This window comes from Heterodontus francisci, chromosome 28 (genome assembly GCF_036365525.1).
Source record: "Heterodontus francisci isolate sHetFra1 chromosome 28, sHetFra1.hap1, whole genome shotgun sequence".
In the NCBI taxonomy this organism is placed as follows: Eukaryota; Metazoa; Chordata; class Chondrichthyes; order Heterodontiformes; family Heterodontidae; genus Heterodontus; species Heterodontus francisci.
Window position 1 is genome coordinate 64,082,706 of NC_090398.1, and position 21,654 is coordinate 64,104,359.

Here is a 21,654-nt window from a genome sequence, read left to right on the forward strand (position 1 = left end):
ATGAGTTCGCGAAATGAATGCTTGTGGAATGAATGGGCCAGGAACAGAGTGGATACAACATTGGCGAAGGGACAGAACACAGAGAGTAGTGGTGAATGGCTGCTTCAGACTGCTTGACGGTATCTTTGCCTGACATAATCTTATACACTTCTATTCAATCTCCCCTCAATCTCCTTTGTTCTAAGGAGACCAAACCCAGCTTTTCCAACCTAACTTTGTCGCTAACATCCCCCATCTCTGAAACCATTCTGGTAAATCTCTGCACCCTCTCAAGGACCACACCTCCTTCATAAAGTGTGGTGACCAGAACTGGACACAGTTCTTCAGTTGGGGCCGAATTAGAGCTTTATAAATGTTCAGCACACCCTCCCTGCTTTTGTATTCACTGTATACAGTGTACATTGTGGTGCAGTGGTATTCCCCAGGGGTTTGGATTAGGACCATTGATCTTTTTGATATATGTTAATGACTTGGACTTGGGTTTACAGTACATAACTTCAACATTGTGCCATCTGCAATATAATAAACAGGGAAGGGAATAGTAGTAGACTTCAGGAGGATAGCGGCAGTGTGGTGAAATGGTCAGACACATGGCAGGTTAAATTCAATGCTGAGAAATGTAAAATGATGCATTTTGGAAGGAAGGCTGAGCAGAAGCGATATAAACTAAATGGTACTTGTTAAAATGGGTGCAGGAACAGACAGATCTGGGATTGCATTTGTGTCACTTTTTATATCTGTAAGATTCTATTTGGGGCTTGCAGTCTGTAAATTGAATTTAGCTTCATCCTGAAAAGTTTTCGCAATCGTGTTGGGAAATGTGTCAAAAGCTGTTTCCATTCAGACGTTCCTGCATTGTGGAAGTGTGAGCTATCTTTGCAGAGACAGGAAATCGGGGTGTTTGAATGGACCTGCAGGTTTTGGTTGATGCAAGAAGGTGATAATTTGAATTTTGTCCCTTGCAGATCCACAGAATTGAAGGTATTTACAGAACACCACATGAAGTATTTACAAATGTCTGACAACTTCAAAGACTTCAGACACATGGAAGAAGAGGAGAAGGGAACAATATACAAAACCTGAGACAGTAAGACAACAGCAGTAGGAAAATGAATCTGTTTTTATGGGTTTGAATTTGAAGGCCTGAGTTGATGATTGAAAAAGCAGGAGTTCAAATCCCATACTGGGCTGTTGTGAATTTGAATTCTGTTTTTTCTTAAAAAAAACATAAATCTGGAATTAAAACCTCTAGGATGGAATGATTCACTCCTGCCTACTAGATCAAAGCCCATGTGTGTCTCAGTTTGCTGTATTTATTAATGATTTAAGATGATGTGGTAGAATGCAACATACCCAAGTTTGCCAATGACACAAAAATAGGCAGCATTGTGAGCAGTGTAGTTGGAAGCATCAAATTACAAAGATATATTAATATCTTAAATAAATGGGCAAAACTGTGGTCGATAGACTTTAATGTCAGCAAAAAAGACTCGAATGGAGTACTTTATAAATTGTGAAAAGCTAGAAACACTGGGGGTCCAAAGAGACTTGGGGGTGCTTGGGTGTCTGTGTCCATTTGAATTTTAGTGCAGATTTGCCAGAATGATAACTGGACTCCAAGGTTCAAATTACGAGTTGATATTATACGAACCAGGGATTTTCTCCCTGGAATTTAGGAGGATCAAGATGATTTGTTCAACGATGTTGAGATATTAAGGGGAACTGATGGGGTAGTTTGGGAGAAACTATTTCAGCGGCTTGGGAACATCGGAACAGCAGTAGGCCATTCAGCCCATCAATACTATCGTGGCTGATCATCCACTTCAATGCCTTTTTCCCTAACTGAACTTCCACAGCCCACTGGGGTAGAGAATTCCAAAGATTCACAACACTCTTAGCAAAGAAATTACTCCCCATCTCTGACCTAAGTGGCTTCCCCCTTATTTTGAAATTGTGTCCCCTGGTTCTAGACTCCCGAACCAAAGGAGACATCTTACCTGCATCTAACCTGTCTGTCCCTTTAAGTATTTAGTATGTTTCAATAAGATCACCTCTCATTCTTCTAAAGTCCAATGAGTATAGGCCCAACCTGTTCAACCATTCCTCATAAGACAACCCCTTCATCCCAGGAATCAGCCGAGTGAACCTTCTCTGAACTGGTTCCAATGCATCCAGGCCTGACGTTTTATACACTTTGCAAGATGCCAAACACCTTAATATTTCCCTCTCACTCTGTTTATCCCATCCAATATTTCACACTCCTCCTCTTTAACGACAATGTCTGTATCGTTCCCCCTCTTATAAAGACAGACACAAAGTATTCATTAAGAACCCTGGCCACATCTCCCACCTCCATACACACATTCCATTTTGACCCCTCATACTCTATCCTTAGTTAACCTCTTGCTCTTAATGTATTTATAAAACATCTTTGTTATTTCATTGCTTTTACCTGGTAATATTATTTTCCAGCAATTTCTTTGCTCTCGTAATTTGATTTTTAATTTCACCCCTGAGACATGAATCCGTGAGTCGTTCCAAGGCTGGCGGGAGGTTTCAGAGGAAACCCGAAACTGGTCACTTTTTTTTTTGAAACAGAAAACCATCAATGCAATGGCAGGGATATTAATAAAGCCCTTACGAAGACAGGAGGAGGCCATTCGGCCCCTCGAGCCTGTCCCGTCCATTCACTCAGTTCATGGCTGATTTGCTCCTTCTCCACATCGAGCTCTCTCGGCTCCCTAAACCTTAATACCCTTTCCTAACAAATCTCTACCTGCAATCAGGAATTAATATCACTGCCTGTTAACACTGGGGAATTCCTTCCCGAAACCTCTCCGTCTCTCTACCTCTCATCCTGATTAAAGACGTTCCTTAATACTGACCTCTTTGACCAAGCGTTAATCTCTCCTTATGTGGGTTTGGTGTCAGATTTTGTTTTATAATGCACCCTTTGGGACTTCTTATTCCTTGCCTTCTCCTTCACTCTGTCGCTCTCCAGGTGTGGGCTCACCAAACCCTGTACCATTACATCAAGGCTTCCTCACTATTGTACTCTAACCCCCTTGCAATAAAGGCCAACACTCCATTTGCTGGACCTGCATGTTAACTTTCTGTGATTTGTGTACAAGGACACCCAAATCCCTCTGAATGCCAACATTTAATAGTTTCTCACCATTTGAAAAATGTTCTGTGTTTCTCTTCTTCCTGCCAAAGTGAAGAACCTCACATCTCTGCACATGATATTCCAGCTGCCACTTTCTTGCCCACTCACTTAACCTGTCAATCTCTCTTTGCAGTCTCTTTGTGCCCACCTCACAGCTTACTGTCCCACTTAACTTTACTTGTGGGCGGCAGAGTGGCGCAGTGGTTAGCACCACAGCCTCACAGCTCCAGCGACCCGCGTTCAATTCTGCCTGTGTGGAGTTTGCAAGTTCTCCCTGTGTCTGCGTGGGTTTCCTCCGGATGCTCCGGTTTCCTCCCACAGCCGAAAGACTTGCAGGTTGATAGGTAAATTGGCCATTCTAAATTGCCCCTAGTACAGGTAGGTGGTAGGGGAATATAGGAACAGGTGGGGATGTGGTAGGAATATGGGATTAGTGTAGGATTAGAATAAATGGGTGGTTAATGTTCGGCACAGACTCTGTGGGCCGAAGGGCCCGTTTCAGTGCTGTATCGCGAAATCTAAATAAATCTAAAATATCATCAGCCCATATAAACCTAACTGTTGGAGAAATTTTCTTAGCTTTGCTAATTATTACTTAACTTTGTCGAAGCAGAAAAGCAGGAGACAGCTTGTAGCTAATCTAACCACAACCAACGGTCATAAATTGTAGACAGAGCAGCTAACCACAATCAGACATTACGGCCAGACATGGTGTCTGGAGTGGGCATTGAATTAAGGAACTAGCTTGTTATTGTTGAAACTGATGTTTTGCTGACCTCGGACCCTGCATCATGCACCGTTACATCGGCAGTCTTGTGGGTGCTTATCTAATTGTGAAACTGTTAGCTCTACCTTTTTTATACTATATAAGTCCACGGCGATCTGTAGCTCTTTGGGAGTAGCACTGAACCGCATTTAGGTAAGGTGTTATCCCCCATGATATCATGCAATAAAGGGTTTGATTCTCAACGTCTGAGTCCGGAGACTTTGTTCAACAATTGGGCGCAATCTGGATTTTCTCCAACATTTTGGTGTAGTCGGCAGGATCCCTGAGTTCATGGGATCCAAAAGAATCTAGTGAAAAAAACTAATCGACAGGATCAGGGGTAAGTCAACTTTTCTGCGACTTTCGTGTCTCAATCACCCAGCCTGAGCCGGAATTAAGAGGGCGACTGGGCCCCACGTGAAGGCCAGATAACTGGGAGAGGGGGACTAAAGGGGTCAAGGAAGAATTGGCTGAAACTTGATCAGAAAAGATCTAAAATTCCGCGAAGGGAAGTTGAAAAGGAGATAAGTAGAAAATCCAGTAAAATGTGGCGAATTCGGTGTAGTAGTAGTACCAAATTCCGGGAATTTAGTGATCCTAATTTGAGTTTGCACGAGCTGTTCCTCCACTGGGTGGAGTAAAGAGGCTGTGGGACAAAAGAAGTTAGGACAACCGTCTGGGACGGTGAACGACTTGGGCTGTAACTAAACTACCAAATTGACCCGACAGGCACGTGATCGTTGCTCCTGAGTGCACGAGCCGGAATCTGGCCCCAGAGAGAGAGGCTGTGGGACGGAGGGAGAACGAAAGAGTGTTGGCCTGAGAGACAGGGGTGTGCCGGTTAGCTGACCTTGAGAATTTAACATTAACTGCGCCTGTTCGTATCCTTGTGTCTATTTGTTTGTTGTGTCTTGTTTGTTTTCCTTTGTTTTAATGCTACTTGATTCATAGAAAAGAACTCGTAAATTTAGAAGGTTTTGAGAAAGTAGAAGTAAGAGTGGACTCAACGGCTTCCAAGAAGGAAGGGTTGCCCCCGGGGACAAGTAAACCATGTCCTCTGGAGAAAGGACACCCGCGTCCGTTTGCCCCCTCGAAGGAGACGCAGAAGCACCACGGTAAATATGTGTTTTAAAGATAGGAATGTTTTAGAGTCAAAACAAGTAACTGTGTCTTTGATTCGACTGTGAGAATGTCGGAAGCTTCCGCGAATGAATTGAATATCTGGGACGAACAGCTTGTATTCTGTAGAACTGACTGTTGTCAACTCTTTGTTGTCTGGCTTTAATGTTAAAAGCATGAGTCTATTAAGTTGTTTGGAATTGAATGAGTGTGCAAAGTGATTGTTGAGTGTGTTCATTTCGATTTAAGATTGTGCACCCAGGAATGGAATATAAAATTGAATTATATTTTAAGTTAAAGTTTTATTTTTAGTTGGTTTTGCAACTGTGAAAAGGCAATGAACAATTTTCTGAGGGATAAGCTTCAGCCTTGAAGGTCTGAAGATGTCTGGCAGAAATCTAATTTGGGGTTTGGAACATTGTTTTAATTGGAAGCTCTGCTATTGTTTTATTTTACAGTCTAAATTTGAAGACATGTTTTACTGACTGTTATCTTGTTTTAAGGGAAAGAAAGGATAGAAAAAGAGATTTCGGAAAGATTCTGTCTGTTTAAAAAGATTAAAGTTTGTGTAAGGACCTAGTGTTAAGTCTTTTGTTGTAAGAATGTTAAATAACTTTTTCTTTAGTTTTTGGTTTTATTACAGTCATTTGAAAGGGCGCCTGAAGAAAGAGCAAGAAAATGATGTAATTTACCTATCTTTTAAAATAAGCACGTGCTATTCTGTTCTGTGTGTAGTTAATAAGTATTATAAGTTAATAAGTCTGAATTGAATTAATACTGTTAAGGTTAATCGACCTGTTTAAGATGAAGAACTGGAAATCTCATTTGCAACCACAATGAACTTTCAAGTTTAGCATGTCGAGTTTTGGAGGTGTCTTAAGTTCCGGACAGAGGACTCACTCATATAACATCGGCAGTTTTGATTTTTAAATATTATTGCAGTGAATTGGAATTGGAATCATCTTTGTTGTAAAAATCCTTGGATTAGGAACCTCTTACAAAAGATACTAAAAAATTTGGAAACAATTGGAGTTTAATCTAAAATGCTGTCTTTCCTGATGGAGATGCTTTCCTTTGAAGTTGAAAATGTTAAACATGATTTTGTTGTTTTTAAACCCTAAGGATACCAAAAGGATTGAAAAGGTTTAAAATAGATAGTTATTTTCGATCAGAAAAGAAAAGTTTCGTAAAGTGACGAAGCTGAGAATGTTTTGCTCCGCCCCCTTGGAGACAAACAAAGAACTTAACCCGCTGCAGCTTTTTGCATTGCTGAGAGTCAAATTTATACATATTGGACATTGCCAAATTTTACATTTCTAATAGACAGATAGAATTGGGCAAATTAACCCATTGGGCTCAGGGGCAGAGCCACAATGGATTCTTTTCAAGCAGGTGACGGCAGGTTCCAAGGCCACATGAGAACTGATGCCGCAACAAGAGATCCAGCAGCTTAGAGAATTTAAAACTTAATTGCAGACATCAAATATCATAGCATCTTTATCAATGAGACAAAATGATTGAGAAGGAAAGATAGTTGCAAGCATTTCTGTCCTTAACGTACAAAAAGTACAACCAAGTCTGGGCAAAAGAAATTGGAATCAATAAACAAAATTTAACTGATATGAGTGGTTATTTTAAAGCACTAAAAAGGAAATCTATCTGATATTTAAGAGGAGAATCAAAGTTTTAGAAAATAACAAATCAGTGGTTTGCTGTGTTGGACATTAGCAATGGTCTCTGGTCCATACAGTTGGCACAAGAGTGTCAAAATAAATTTGCATTTACCGTTCAAGGGACAACAGTACATCTGGATGTGTCTCTCCCAGGGATTTTATAATAATCCATCGATATTCCACCTTCCTTCAAGAAGGTTAGAGTGAAAGCTAAGCTGAAAATGGCACCGATAATGAAGGAAAAGGTTTCTTATTTGGGAATAATAATAACACAGGGAAGGCATGAGACAGAGCAAAAGTGAGTGCAGACAATCCTTGAACTCCCCTAGCGCAAGAGATTAAAGCTGTAAGATTAAAAAAAAAGGACAGTTCCTATTTCAGGTTGTGAGATTAAACAGACAAGAAGCACCAACCCCCACGGTTAACCCCACATCCGAATTACCGACGAGTAAGGTTACGACCCAACAGCCACAAGTGACTGGTCTCCCTTGCCCGGTCTTGACTACAGGACTAGAAAATAGACATGTGATAATAAAACTTAATAAAATTGTATCTGATAATATAAAGCTTGAGTTGGTACCGGTAATATTGATTTTCTCAGATATCCAGCTACCTGACTGGTGCCCTGAGAAGACCCGAGAGTTGTACAAGGTATTACTGTAACAATTGTTGAGACAGGAATTTGGTAATGAGAAAATAAGAAAGGGAAAGAGCCATAAACGCAATTTAGTGAATGACGCAGCCACAGTCCTTAATACAGGAACTTCAATTGCCAATACTATAGATTTGGAAAATGTGGACCAGAAGGTTAGAACTCTCAGTCAGCTAGTAAAGGATATTAAAAAAGGAACAAAAGGCACAGAAGTGGTGTAGCTAAAGTAGGACAGGATCTGTCAAAAAAAAACAAGTGACAGGACTGGTGAGAGTACGGGAAGGTCATGCTCATACTATTAATGATATCATAGAAAAGGTAAAGGAGGTCCACGACATTTCAAATAATGAAAGTGTTTGTAGTACATATGGTCCGTGGATGTTAGAACAAACGAAGGAAAATTGGAGGCAAATTGATGCCGGACAGGTACCAGTTTGGATCAATTACACCCAGTTGGAGGACTTAGCTAGTCACACAAATGATAAAATTATCAGGTGCCAACTCAGAAAACTTAAGGTATGGAAAGGTCAGGAATGTGTAAATACAGGATCTATGAGTATTGGAGTAGTGTTGGGAATACCTGTAATTCTGAGAGATAATTTAGGGATACAATTACATGAAGTAGAAAATATAGGAGTGATAAGGGGAAAAGATTATTAAAATACAATGATATTTTACCAAATGTTGTGTAAATTGGAAAAGAGGTAATTGGAACAACATTGTCCATTGTCTGAGTGTAGTCTGGAAAACCAGGTGATCATATGTCCTCATCCTAAATATAAAACGGCAGAATCAAAATGTGGATTTAATGCCACTGTAAATTGCACAATGGAAAATAGGAAAGCATTGTCAGGACTAACCCATGTGGCCTATATGGGAAAGGGGAGATATCGCTTAACCACCACAGCGAAGGAGGACCAGTATGGACATAAACGGACTTGTCCGGTGAGCAACAGTACATTTTGGTTCAACCCACAAATACCAACCCGAGTAGGGAAAATGGAGTTGGTACAGATACATGAACAAAAGACAGAAACAATAACTGTGACAGAAAGTATTAAGGAGGATTTGACAAATTACCTCCGGGACTATGAATATACTATTCAGCCATTGCTCACATGCTTGGGTACAGAGAGACAGCAGCTGGAAGCCATTGCAAGCTGGAACAACAGTCGAAGATGCTACAAGATGAGATTGACAAGATAAATGATTCGACCTGGCAGGAGGACTTATGGAACTGGGGGTCAGATGTGCAGATACACCCCTGGTTTAGAATTATCTCCCATGTCCTGATAGTGGTTTTGGGTATCATGGTGTTAGATGTGACAAACTTAATTTGGCAACTTAAGAAATTAATTAGGCAATGCAAGAGGATGTATGAACACAGGTTGAACAGCTACCCGAAAAGCAATTAGTGTTCGAACTTGCTCTGTCAAAGGAGGGACATTTAGTTATGCCATAAAAGGGTAATTGGATATCCTTTTCATATATACTTCAAGTGAGCAAATGAATGATCAATGTACTTAATGAAATTGTATTATGTTTGTACAATCGATTATGTAACAGTGATGTTTAAATGAGATGATAAATGTACAAGTGTACCACCTTTTTTGTTGTAAACAAGTGATTGAAGCCCCTGCAAAACTTATGCCTTTACAGAGTTTCCGCTGCCCCCTTGTGATATAAGCAGGCGACGTATTGAGTGCGACCACTCTGGGTGTTGAAGGCTGTTTCTAGACAATAGAGACCATTAAAGGCACCAAGGTGGGATCAAGGGAAGGATTCTGAAAAGGGTTGTAGAAGAGTCAAGAGGGGACTGTGAGAACAGAATTTTACAATTTTAAGAACAGATATTATGGGAACATTTAAACTGAGATGAATCAATCATGTATTGCTAGCTTGGCCTTGCGGCTGGTACAGCGCGATGGTAGGAAAGATATTATGCTGCAATGACTACTTTAAATACCTCTCCCCTCCACATACGATGATATTGTGTTATCATGGTATGATAAAAGGAGGGATTGATGGAGAAATTTTCTTAGCTTTGCTAATTATTACTTAATTTTGTAGAAGCAGAGAAGCAGGAGACAGCTTGTAGCTAATCTAACCACAACCAACGGTCATAAATTGTAGACAGAGCAGCGAACCACAATCAGACATTACGGCCAGATATGGAGTCTGGAGTGGGCATTGAATTAAGGAACGAGCTTGTTATTGTTGAAACTGATGTCTCGCTGACCGTTACGTAGGCAGTCTTGTGGGTGCTTATCTAATTGTGAAACTATTAGCTCTGCCTTTTTTATACTATATAAGTCCGCGGCGATCTGTAGCTCTTTGGGAGTAGGGCAGGACCGCATTTAGGTAAGGTGTGCTCCCCCATGATATCATGCAATAAAGGGTTTGATTCTCAACGTCTGAGTCCGGAGAATTTGTTCAACAATTGGGCACAATCTGGATTTTCTTCAACACAGATGGAGGGATAGAGAGAGAGAGACAGGGAGAGAAATGGAGTGACAGGGAGGGAAGGACAGATGGTGGGATAGAGAGAGAGAGACAGAGATAGGAGAGAGATGGAGTGATGGGGTGGGGGTGGGAAGACAGATGGAGGGACAGAGAGAGAGGCACAGATGGAAGTAGAGAGAGGGAGTGATGGGGAGGGAAAGACAGATGGAGAGACAGAGAGAAAGACAGAGAAAGAAGGAGAGAGAGGGAGAGACAGAGATTGAAGGAGAGAGAGGGAGTGACTGGGAGGGAAAGAGAGATGGAGAGATAGAGAGAGAGAGACAGAGATAGAAGGAGAGAGAGGGAGAGACAGACAGGGAAAGACAGATGGAGGGACAGAGAGAGATAAAAAGAGAGAGAGACAGAGGCAGAGACAGAGAGAAAAGGAAAGATTGGGACAGACAGAGAGGGAAAGGCATTTGGAGAGACAGAGAGAGAGAGTGAGGGGCAGAGATGGAAGGAGAGAGGGAGAGACTGGGAGGGAAAGACAGATGGAAAGACAGAGAGAGAGAGACAGTGATAGAAGGAGAGAGATGGAGAGACAGAGAGAGAGGCAGAGATGGAAGGAGAGAGAGGGAGTGTCAGGGAGGGAACGACGGATGGAAAGACAGAGAGAGAGAGACAGTGAAAGAAGGAGAGAGAGGGAGAGACAGAGAGAGAAAGACAGATGCAGAGACAGAGAAAGAGGCAGAGATGGAAGGAGAGAGAGGGAGTGTCAGGGAGGGAAAGACAGATGGAAAGACAGAGAGAGAGAGAGAGACAGTGATAGAAGGAGAGAGAGGTAGAGACAGAGATTGAAAGAGAAAGAGGGAGAGACTGAGATGGAAAGACAGATGGAGGGACAGGAGAGACAGAGAGGGAAAGGCAGTTGGAGAGACAGAGAGAGAGATGGGTAGAGATGGAAGGAGAGAGAGGGTGTGACATGGAGGGAAAGACAGATGGAAAGACAGAGAGAGAGAGACAGTGATAGAAGGAGAGAGAGGTAGAGACACAGATTGAAAGAGAGAGAGGGAGAGACTGAGATGGAAAGACAGATGGAGGGACAGGAGAGACAGAGAGGGAATGGCAGTTGGAGAGACAGAGAGAGAGTGGGGCAGAGATGGAAGGAGAGAGGGAGTGACAGGGAGGGAAAGACAGATGGAGAGACAGAGAGAGAGGCAGAGATGGAAGGAGAGAGAGGGAGTGTCAGGGAGGGAAGGACGGATGGAAAGACAGAGAGAGAGAGTCAGTGATAGAAGGAGAGAGATGGAGAGACAGAGAGAGAGGCAGAGATGGAAGGAGAGAGAGAGAGTGACAGGGAGGGTAACACAGATGGAAAGACAGAGAGAGAGACAGTGAGAGAAGGAGAGAGAGGGAGAGACAGAGAGGGAAAGACAGATGGAGAGACAGAGAGAGAGAGACAGTGATAGATGGAGAGAGAGGGAAAGACAGATGGAGAGTCAGAGAGAGAGGCAGAGATGGAAGGAGAGAGAGGGTGAGACATGGAGGGAAAGACAGATGGAAGAACAGAGAGAGAGACAGAGAGAGAAGGAGAGAGAGGGAGTGTCAGGGAGGGAAGGACGGATGGAAAGAGAGAGAGAGAGAGACAGTGAAAGAAGGAGAGAGAGGGAGAGGCAGAGATTGAAAGAGAGAGAGGGAGTGACTGGGAGGGAAAGAGAGATGGAGAGATAGAGAGAGAGACAGAGATAGAAAGAGAGAGAGGGAGAGACAGAGATGGAAAGACAGATGGATGGACAGAGAGAGAGACAGAGAGAGAGGCAGAGACAAAGAGAGAAAGATAAATTGGGAGATACAGACAGGGAAAGGCAGTTGGAAAGGCAGAGAGAGAGAGAGAGGGGCAGAGATGGAAGGAGAGAGAGGGAGTGACAGGGAGGGTAACACAGATGGAAAGACAGAGAGAGAGACAGTGAGAGAAGGAGAGAGAGGGAGAGACAGAGAGGGAAAGACAGATGGAGAGACAGAGAGAGAGGCAGAGTTGGAAGGAGAGAGATGGTGTGACATGGAGGGAAAGACAGATGGAAGAACAGAGAGAGAGACAGAGAGAGAAGGAAAGAGAAGGAGTGTCAGTGAGGGAAGGACGGATGGAAAGAGAGAGAGAGAGAGACAGTGAAAGAAGGAGAGAGAGGGAGAGACAGAGATTGAAAGAGAGAGAGGGAGTGACTGGGAGGGAAAGAGAGATGGAGAGATAGAGAGAGAGACAGAGATAGAAGGAGAGAGAGGGAGATACAGAGATGGAAAGACAGATGGTTGGACAGAGAGAGAGACAGAGAGAGAGGCAGAGACAAAGAGAGAAAGATAAATTGGGAGATACAGACAGGGAAAGGCAGTTGGAAAGGCAGAGAGAGAGAGAGGGGCAGAGATGGAAGGAGAGAGAGGGAGTGACAGGGAGGGTAACACAGATGGAAAGACAGAGAGAGAGACAGTGAGAGAAGGAGAGAGAGGGAGAGACAGAGAGGGAAAGACAGATGGAGAGACAGAGAGAGAGGCAGAGTTGGAAGGAGAGAGAGGGAGTGACAGGGAGGGAAAGACAGATGGAGGGACAGAGAGAGAGGCAGAGACAGAGAGAGAAGGAGAGATTGGGAGAGACAGAGAGGGAAAGGCAGTTGGAGAGACAGAGAGAGAGGGAGAGGGGCAGAGATGGAAGGACAGAGGGGGAGTGACATGGACGGAAAGACAGATGGAAAGACAGAGAGAGAGAGACAGTGATAGAAGGAGAGAGAGGGAGAGACAGAGATTGAAAGAGAGAGAGGGAGTGACTGGGAGGGAAAGAGAGATGGAGAGATAGAGAGAGAGACAGAGATAGAAATAGGGAGAGGGAGAGACAGAGATGGAAAGACAGATGGAGGGACAGAGAGAGAGAGAGAGAGAGGGAATGGCAGTTGGAGAGACAGAGAGAGAGAGAGGGGCAGAGATTGAAGGAGTGAGGGAGTGGCAGGGAGGGAAAGGCAGATGGAAAGACAGAGAGAGAGAGACAGTGATAGAAGGAGAGAGAGGGAGAGACAGAGAGGGAAAGACAGATGGAGAGACAGAGAGAGAGGCAGAGATGGAAGTAGAAAGAGGGTGTGACAAGGTGGGAAAGACAGATGGAAGAACAGAGAGAGACAGAGAGAGAAGGATAGAGAGGGAGTGTCAGGGAGGGAAGGACGGATGGAAAGACAGAGAGAGAGAGACAGTGAAAGAAGGAGAGAGAGGGAGAGACAGAGATTGAAAGAGAGAGAGGGAGTGACTGGGAGGGAAAGAGAGATGGAGAGATAGAGAGAGAGACAGAGATCGAAGGAGAGAGAGGGAGAGACAGAGATGGAAAGACAGATGGAGGGACAGAGAGAGAGACAGAGAGAGAGGCAGAGACAAAGAGAGAAAGATAAATTGGGAGATACAGACAGGGAAAGGCAGTTGGAAAGGCAGAGAGAGAGAGAGGGGCAGAGATGGAAGGAGAGAGAGGGAGTGACAGGGAGGGTAACACAGATGGAAAGACAGAGAGAGAGACAGTGAGAGAAGGAGAGAGAGGGAGAGACAGAGAGGGAAAGACAGATGGAGAGACAGAGAGAGAGGCAGAGTTGGAAGGAGAGAGAGGGAGTGACAGGGAGGGAAAGACAGATGGAGGGACAGAGAGAGAGGCAGAGACAGAGAGAGAAGGAGAGATTGGGAGAGACAGAGAGGGAAAGGCAGTTGGAGAGACAGAGAGAGAGGGAGAGGGGCAGAGATGGAAGGACAGAGGGGGAGTGACATGGACGGAAAGACAGATGGAAAGACAAAGAGAGAGAGACAGTGATAGAAGGAGAGAGAGGGAGAGACAGAGATTGAAAGAGAGAGAGGGAGTGACTGGGAGGGAAAGAGAGATGGAGAGATAGAGAGAGAGACAGAGATAGAAATAGGGAGAGGGAGAGACAGAGATGGAAAGACAGATGGAGGGACAGAGAGAGAGAGAGAGAGAGGGAATGGCAGTTGGAGAGACAGAGAGAGAGAGAGGGGCAGAGATTGAAGGAGTGAGGGAGTGGCAGGGAGGGAAAGGCAGATGGAAAGACAGAGAGAGAGAGACAGTGATAGAAGGAGAGAGAGGGAGAGACAGAGAGGGAAAGACAGATGGAGAGACAGAGAGAGAGGCAGAGATGGAAGTAGAAAGAGGGTGTGACAAGGTGGGAAAGACAGATGGAAGAACAGAGAGAGACAGAGAGAGAAGGATAGAGAGGGAGTGTCAGGGAGGGAAGGACGGATGGAAAGACAGAGAGAGAGAGACAGTGAAAGAAGGAGAGAGAGGGAGAGACAGAGATTGAAAGAGAGAGAGGGAGTGACTGGGAGGGAAAGAGAGATGGAGAGATAGAGAGAGAGACAGAGATCGAAGGAGAGAGAGGGAGAGACAGAGATGGAAAGACAGATGGAGGGACAGAGAGAGAGACAGAGAGAGAGGCAGTGACAAAGAGAGAAAGAGAGATTGGGAGAGACAGAAAGGGAAAGGCATTTGGAAAGACAGAGAGAGAGAGAGAGAGGGGCAGAGATGGAAGGAGAGAGAGGGAGTGACAGGGAGGGTAAGACAGATGGAAAGACAGAGAGAGAGAGACAGTGATATAAGGAGAGAGAGGGAGAGACAGAGAGGGAAAGACAGATGGAGAGACAGAGAGAGAGGCAGAGTTGGAAGGAGAGAGAGGGAGTGACAGGGAGGGAAAGCCAGATGGAGGGAGAGAGAGAGAGACAGACAGAGAGAGAAGGAGAGAGTGGGTGAGACAGAGAGGGAAAGGCAGTTGGAGAGACACAGAGAGAGAAAGGGGCAGAGATGGAAGGAGAGAGAGGGAGTGACAGGGAGGGAAAGACAGAGAGAGAGGCAGAGATGGAAGGAGAGAGAGGGAGTGTCAGGGTGGGAAAGACAGATGGAGGGACAGAGAGAGAGACAGAGATAGAGGCAGAGACAGAGAGAGAAGGAGAGATTGGGAGAGACAGAGAGGGAAAGGCAGTTGGAGAGACACAGAGAGAGAAAGGGGCAGAGATGGAAGGAGAGAGAGGGAGTGACAGGGAGGGAAAGACAGAGAGAGAGGCAGAGATGGAAGGAGAGAGAGGGAGTGTCAGGGTGGGAAAGACAGATGGAGGGATAGAGAGAGAGACAGAGAGAGAAGGAGAGAGAGGGAGTGTCAGGGAAGGAAAGACAGATGGAGGGATAGAGAGAGAGAGACAGGGAGAGAAATGGAGTGACAGGGAGGGCAGGACAGATGGTGGGATAGAGAGAGAGAGACAGAGATAGGAGAGAGATGGGTTGATGGGGTGGGGGTGGGAAGACAGATGGACGGACAGAGAGAGAGGCACAGATGGAAGTAGAGAGAGGGAATAATGGGGAGGGAAAGACAGATGGAGAGAAAGAGAGAAAGACAGAGATAGAAGGAGAGAGTGGGAGTGACAGGGAGGGAAACACAAACGGAGGGACAAAGTGAGAGACAGAGAGAGAAGGAGAGAGAGGGAGAGACAGAGATGGACAGACAGATGGAGAGACAGAGATAGAAGGAGAGAGATGCAGAGACAGGGAGGGAAGGACAGATGGACGGATAGAGAGAGAGAGACAGAGATAGGAGTGTGAGGGAGTGACAGAGAGGGAAAGACAGACAGAGAGACAGAGACAGAGAAAGAAGGAGAGAGAGGGAGTGACAGGGGGGAAAGACAGATGGAGGGACAGAGAGAGAGACAGAGATAGGAGAGAGAGGGAGTGACAGAGAGTGAAAGACAGATGAATGGACAGAGAGAGAGAGACAGAGAGAGAGGCAGATAGAGAAGGAGAGAGAGGGAGAGACAGAGAAGGAAAGACAGATGGAGGGACAGAGAGAGAGACAGAGAGAGAGAGCGGGAGTGACAGAAATAAAAGTAGTGAGATGGAGGGACAGAGAGGGAAAAACAGATGGAGGGACCGAGAGGAAGACAGAGAGAGTGGCAGAGACAGAGAGAGTAGGAGAGAGAGGGAGTGTCAGGAAGGGAGAGCCAGATGGAGGGACAAAGTGAGAGACAGAGAGAGAAAGAGAGAGATGGAGTGACAGGGAGAAGGGAAGGAAAGATGGAGGGATAGAGAGAGAGAGACAGAGATAGAAGCAGAGAGGAGGAGTGACAGAGAGGGAAAGACAGATGAAGGGACAGAGAGAGAGACAGAGAGAGTGGCAGAGACAGATATAGTTGGAGAGAGAGGGAGAGAAAGAGATTGAAAGACAGATGGAGGGACAGAGAGAGAGAGAGACAGAGAGTGAGACAGAGAGAGACAGAGAGAGTGGGAGAGATGGTGTAAGGGAGGCACAAATGGAGTCATGGAAAGAGACAGAGAGAGTGAGAGAGAGAGAGATAGGCAGAGACAGAGAATGAGAGAGATGTAAACTGAGTCATGGACAGAGGGTGAGAAAGAGATATTGAGAGACAAAGTAAAAGGAGGAGAGAGGGAGAGAGAGAGAGAGAGATGGAGAGGCAGAGAGAGGGAGAGACAGAGAGAGAAAGCAGATACAGAGAGGGAGAGGGAGAGACAGAGAGGGAGAGGGAGATACTGAGAGAGATAGGGACAGACAGAGTGAGTGGGAGAGATGGTCTAAGGGAGGCACAAATGGAGTCATGGAAAGAGACAGAGAGAGAGAGAGAGAGATGTAAACAGAGTCATGGACAGAGGGTGAGAAAGAGAGATAGGGAGAGACAAAGTAAATGAAGGAGAGAGAGAGAGATGGAGAGGCAGAGAGAGGGAGAGACAGAGAGAGGGAGGGCGAGATGGTGTGAGAGAGACAGAGGCATGGACAGAGGCAGAGAGAGAGAGAGGGAGAGACACTGAGAGACAGAGAGAGACAGAGAGAGAGAAAGAAACAGAGAGGGAGGGAGAGAGAGACAGAGAGGGAGAGACTGGGATTCAGAGGGTAACAGAGAGGGAGAGACTGGGATTCAGAGGGTAACAGAGAGGGAGAGACTGGGATTCAGAGGGCAACGGAGAAGGAGAGACTGGGATTCAGAGGGTAACAGAGAGGGAGAGACTGGGATTCAGAGGGTAACAGAGAGGGAGTTACTGGGATTCAGAGGGTAACAGAGAGGGAGAGACTGCGATTCAGAGGGTAACAGAGAGGGAGAGACAGGGATTCAGAGGGTAACAGTGAGGGAGAGACTGGGATTCAGAGGGTAACAGAGAGGGAGAGACTGGGATTCAGAGGGTAACAGAGAAGGAGAGACTAGGATTCAGAGGGTAACGGAGAGGGAGAGACTGGGATTCAGAGGGTAACGGAGAGGGAAAGACTGTGATTCAGAGTGTAACAGAGGGAGAAGTAGAGATGAAGAGTGAAGATGGGAGAAAGACAAAGTCCAGTGTTCGTAACACATGGATAAAGAGGAACAGAGAGGTGAGACAGGGCTTGAGAGAGTAAAAGACAGAGGAAGGAGAGATAGAGATGGAGAGATTACCAGGAACATAAATCTCCAGCAGTCTCTTCATGCTGATCACTCCTTTTCTCTGGATGTGGCAGGATTGCAGAGCTTAGATCTGATCCGTTGGTTATGGGATCGCATAGCTCTGTCTATTGCATGCTGCTTCCGCAGTTTGGCACGCAGATAGTCCTAGGTTGTAGCTTCACCAGGTTGACACCTCATTTTGAGGTATGCCTGGTGCTGCTCCTGGCATGCCCTCCTGCACACTCCACTGAACTTGGGTTGGTCTCCTGGCTTGATGGTCATGGTAGAGTGGGGGATATGCCGGGCCATGAGGTTACAGATTGTCTTTCTTTCTGTCTGTCTGTTTGTCTCTCGTTCCCTCCTTTCTCAGAACATCAATCAGTCATTTTAGGTTTGTTCACGGTGGCCATTTTATGTTACAGCAGCACTGGGACATTTATTTCAGAGACTGACGCCTCACTAATGCAAGGTTAGTGCTTTAAACGTGAGAGAAACGGGTCCTGGGGTTCAGTTGAATGTAGCTTCTCATCCCGAAAAGTGTTAGCAAACGTGTTTTTCAAAGCAATTCCGCGACAGCCTCAACAGGAGGAAAAACACCTACAAATGCAACAACAACTTCAACACGAGGAAAAAACAACCAACAAATGCAACAACAACCTCAACAGGAGAAAAAAACACCAACAAATGCAACAACAACCTCAACAGGAGAAAAACACCAACAAATGCAACAACAACCTCAACAGGAGGAAAACACCAACAAATGCAACAACAACCTCAACTGGAGAAAAAAACACCAACAAATGCAACAATTTCAACAGGAAAAGAACAGCTTCCCGAGGACTAAAAAAACCTAACAATTGCATCATCTTCAGTAGGAGAAAAGCCACTAACAAATTCAACATCATCAGAAGGGGAAAACACACCGATAAATAGGGCAGTGGCACAAGCTGTTGGAGGGACAGGAAATGGTTTACGAAGGGACAGAGCACCTGATCACACCCGGGATGGTGGAATTGAGTATTTATTAAATGGTAAGAGATTAGAAAGCGTCGATGTACAAAGCGACCTGGGTGTCCCCGTCAATAAGTCACTGAAATCTAACATGCAGGTGCAGAATGCAATTCAGAAGGCTAATGGGATGTTAGTCTTTATCACAAGAGGATTGGAGTACAGGAGTAGTGAAGTCTTGCTTCAATCACATAGAAAATTGGTTCGACCGCACCTGGAGTACTGTGTGCAGTTTTGGTCCTCTAACCTTAGGAAGGATATTATTGCCAGAGAGGGAGTGCAATGAAGGTTCACCAGACTTGTTCCCGGGATGACGGGACTGTCCTATGGTGAGAGATTGGGGAAACTGAGACACAGAGAGAGAGATAGAGACAGGGAGAGGCAGAGAGACAGAGGCAGAGAGAGAGAAATGGTGTGAGAAACACAAACAGAGTCATGGACAGAGAGAGAGAGGAGAGAGGGAGAGAGAGCAACAGACAGAGAGACACAAAGAGAGAGAGAAACAGAGAGAGAGAGACAGGAAGACGTAGAGAGAGAGGCAGAGAGAGAGGATAATGAGATAGAGGGGGAGTGTGAGATAGAGGGGGACAGTGAGATAGAGGGGGAGAGTGAGATAGAGGGGGAGAGTGAGATAGAGGGGGTGTGTGAGATAGAGGGGGTGTGTGAGATAGAGGGGGTGTGTGAGATAGAGGGGGAGTGTGAGATAGAGGGGGAGTGTGAGATAGAGGGGGAGTGTGAGATAGAGCGGGAGTGTGAGATAGAGCGGGAGTGTGAGATAGAGCGGGAGTGTGAGATAGACGGGGAGAGGCAGATAGAGGAGGAGAGGCAGATCGAGGGGGTGCGTGAGATAGAGGGGGTGCGTGAGATAGAGGGGGAGTGTGAGATAGTGGGGGAGTGTGAGATCGAGGGGGAGTGTGAGATCGAGGGGGAGTGTGAGATCGAGGGGGAGAGGCAGATCGATGGGGAGTGTGAGATAGAGGGGGAGAGTGAGATAGAGCGGGAGAGTGAGATAGAGGGGGAGAGCGAGATAGAGGGGAAGAGCGAGATAGAGGGGGTGTGTGAGATAGAGCGGGTGTGTGAGATAGAGCGGGTGTGTGAGATGGAGCGGGAGAGGGAGATAAATGGGGAGAGGGAGATAGAGGGGGAGAGGGAGATAGAGGGGGAGAGGGAGATAGAGGGGAGAGGGAGATAGAGGGAGAGAGTGAGATAGAGGGAGATAGTGAGATCGAGGGGAACAGTGTGATCGAGGGGAGGGAGAGGGAGAGACAGAGAGGAGGAGAGTGGGAGTGAAAGAGAGGGAAAGACAAATGGTGGAACAGAGAGAGAGACAGAGATAGAAGGAGAGAGAGGGATCAACAGAGAGGGAATGACAGATGGAGGGACAGAGAGAGAGAGAGAGAGACAGAGAGAGAGAGAGAGAGAGAGAGACAGAGAGAGAGAGAGAGAGAGAGAGAGAGAGAGAGACAGAGAGAGAGAGAGAGAGGCAGAGAGTGAGGCAGAGAGAAGGAGAGAAGGAGAGTGTGGGTGAGACAGAGAGGGAAAGGCAGTTGGAGAGACAGAGAGAGAGAGAGGCAGAGATGGAAGGAGAGAGAGGGAGTGACAGGAAGGGAAAGACATATGGAAAGACAGAGAGAGAGAAACAGAGATAGATGGAGAGAGAGGGCGAGACAGAGAGGTAAAGACAGATGGAGAGACAGAGAGACAGACAGAGAGAGGAGAGAGAGGGAGGGAAGGACAGATGGAGGGATAGAGAGATAGAGACAGAGATAGAAGGAGAGAGATGGAGTGATGGGTGGGGTGTGGGAAGACAGATGGAGGGACAGGGAGAGAGGCAGAGATGGAACGAGTTAGAGGGGGTGATAGGGAGGGAAACACAGATGGAAAGACAGAGAGAAAGACAGAGATAGGAGAGAGATGGAGTGACAGGGAGGGTAGGACAGATGGAGTGATAGAGTGAGAGAGAGCGATAGAAGGACATAGAGGGAGTGACAGAGAGGGAAAGACAGATGGAGAGACAGAGAGAGGCAGAGATGGAAGGACAGAGAGGGAGTGAGAGAAAGGGAAAGACAGATGGAGAGAGAGAGAGAGAGAGAGACAGAGATAGAAGGAGAGAGATGGAGAGACAGAGAGGGAAAGACAGATGGAGGGACAGAGAGAGAGACAGATATAGAAGGAGAGAGATGGAGTGACAGGGAGGGAAGGACAGATGGAGGGGTAGAGAGTGAGAGGCAGAGATAGAAGGAGAGAGAGGGAGTGACAGAGAGGGAAAGACAAATGGAGGGACAGAGAGAGAGAGGAGAGAGATGGACAGACAGAGAGAGGAAACGACAGATGGAGTGACAGAGCTAGAGAGAGGCAGAGATGGACGGAGAGAGAGGGAGTGACAGGGAGAGAAAGACAGATGGAAAGACAGACAGAGAGAGAAAGAGAGAGAAGGAGAGTGATGGAGTGACAGAGAGGGAAGGATGGATGGAGGGATAGAGAGCGAGAGACATAGATAGAAGGAGAGAGAGGGAGTGACAGATGGTGGGGAGGATACAGATGGAGGGAACGAGAGAGAGAGAAGGAGAGATTGGGCGAGACAGAGAGAAGGAGAGAGGGATTGGCAGAGAGGGAAAGACAGTTGGAGGAACAGAGATCGAGACAGAGATAGAAGGAGAGAGAGGGAGTGACCGAGAGGGAAAGACAGATGGAGGGACAGAGAGAGAGACAGAGAGAGAGGCAGAGACAGAGAGAGAAGGAGAGAGAGGGAGAGACAGAAAGGGAAAGACAGATGGAGAGACAGAGAGAGAAGGAGAGAGAGGGAGAGACAGAGAGAGAGGCAGAGACAGAGAGAGAAGGAGAGAGAGGGAGAGACAGAAAGGGAAAGACAGATGGAGAGACAGAGAGAGAGACACACACAGATAGAAGGAGAGAGAGGGAGAGACAGAGAGAGAGGCAGAGACAGAGAGTGAAGGAGAGAGAGGGAGAGACAGAAAGGGAAGGACAGATGGAGAGACAGAGAGAGAGAGAGAGAGACACACAGATAGAAGGAGAGAGAGGGAGAGACAGAGAGAGAGGCAGAGACAGAGATAGAAGGAGAGAGAGGGAGAAACAGAAAGGGAAAGACAGATGGAGAGACAGAGAGAGAAGGAGAGAGAGGGAGAGACAGAGAGAGAGGCAGAGACAGAGAGAGAAGGAGAGAGAGGGAGAGACAGAAAGGGAAAGACAGATGGAGAGACAGAGAGAGAGAGACACACAGATAGAAGGAGAGAGAGGGAGAGACAGAGAGAGAGGCAGAGACAGAGAGAGAAGGAGAGAGAGGGAGAGACAGAAAGGGAAAGACAGATGGAGAAACAGAGAGAGAGACACACACAGATAGAAGGAGAGAGAGGGAGAGACA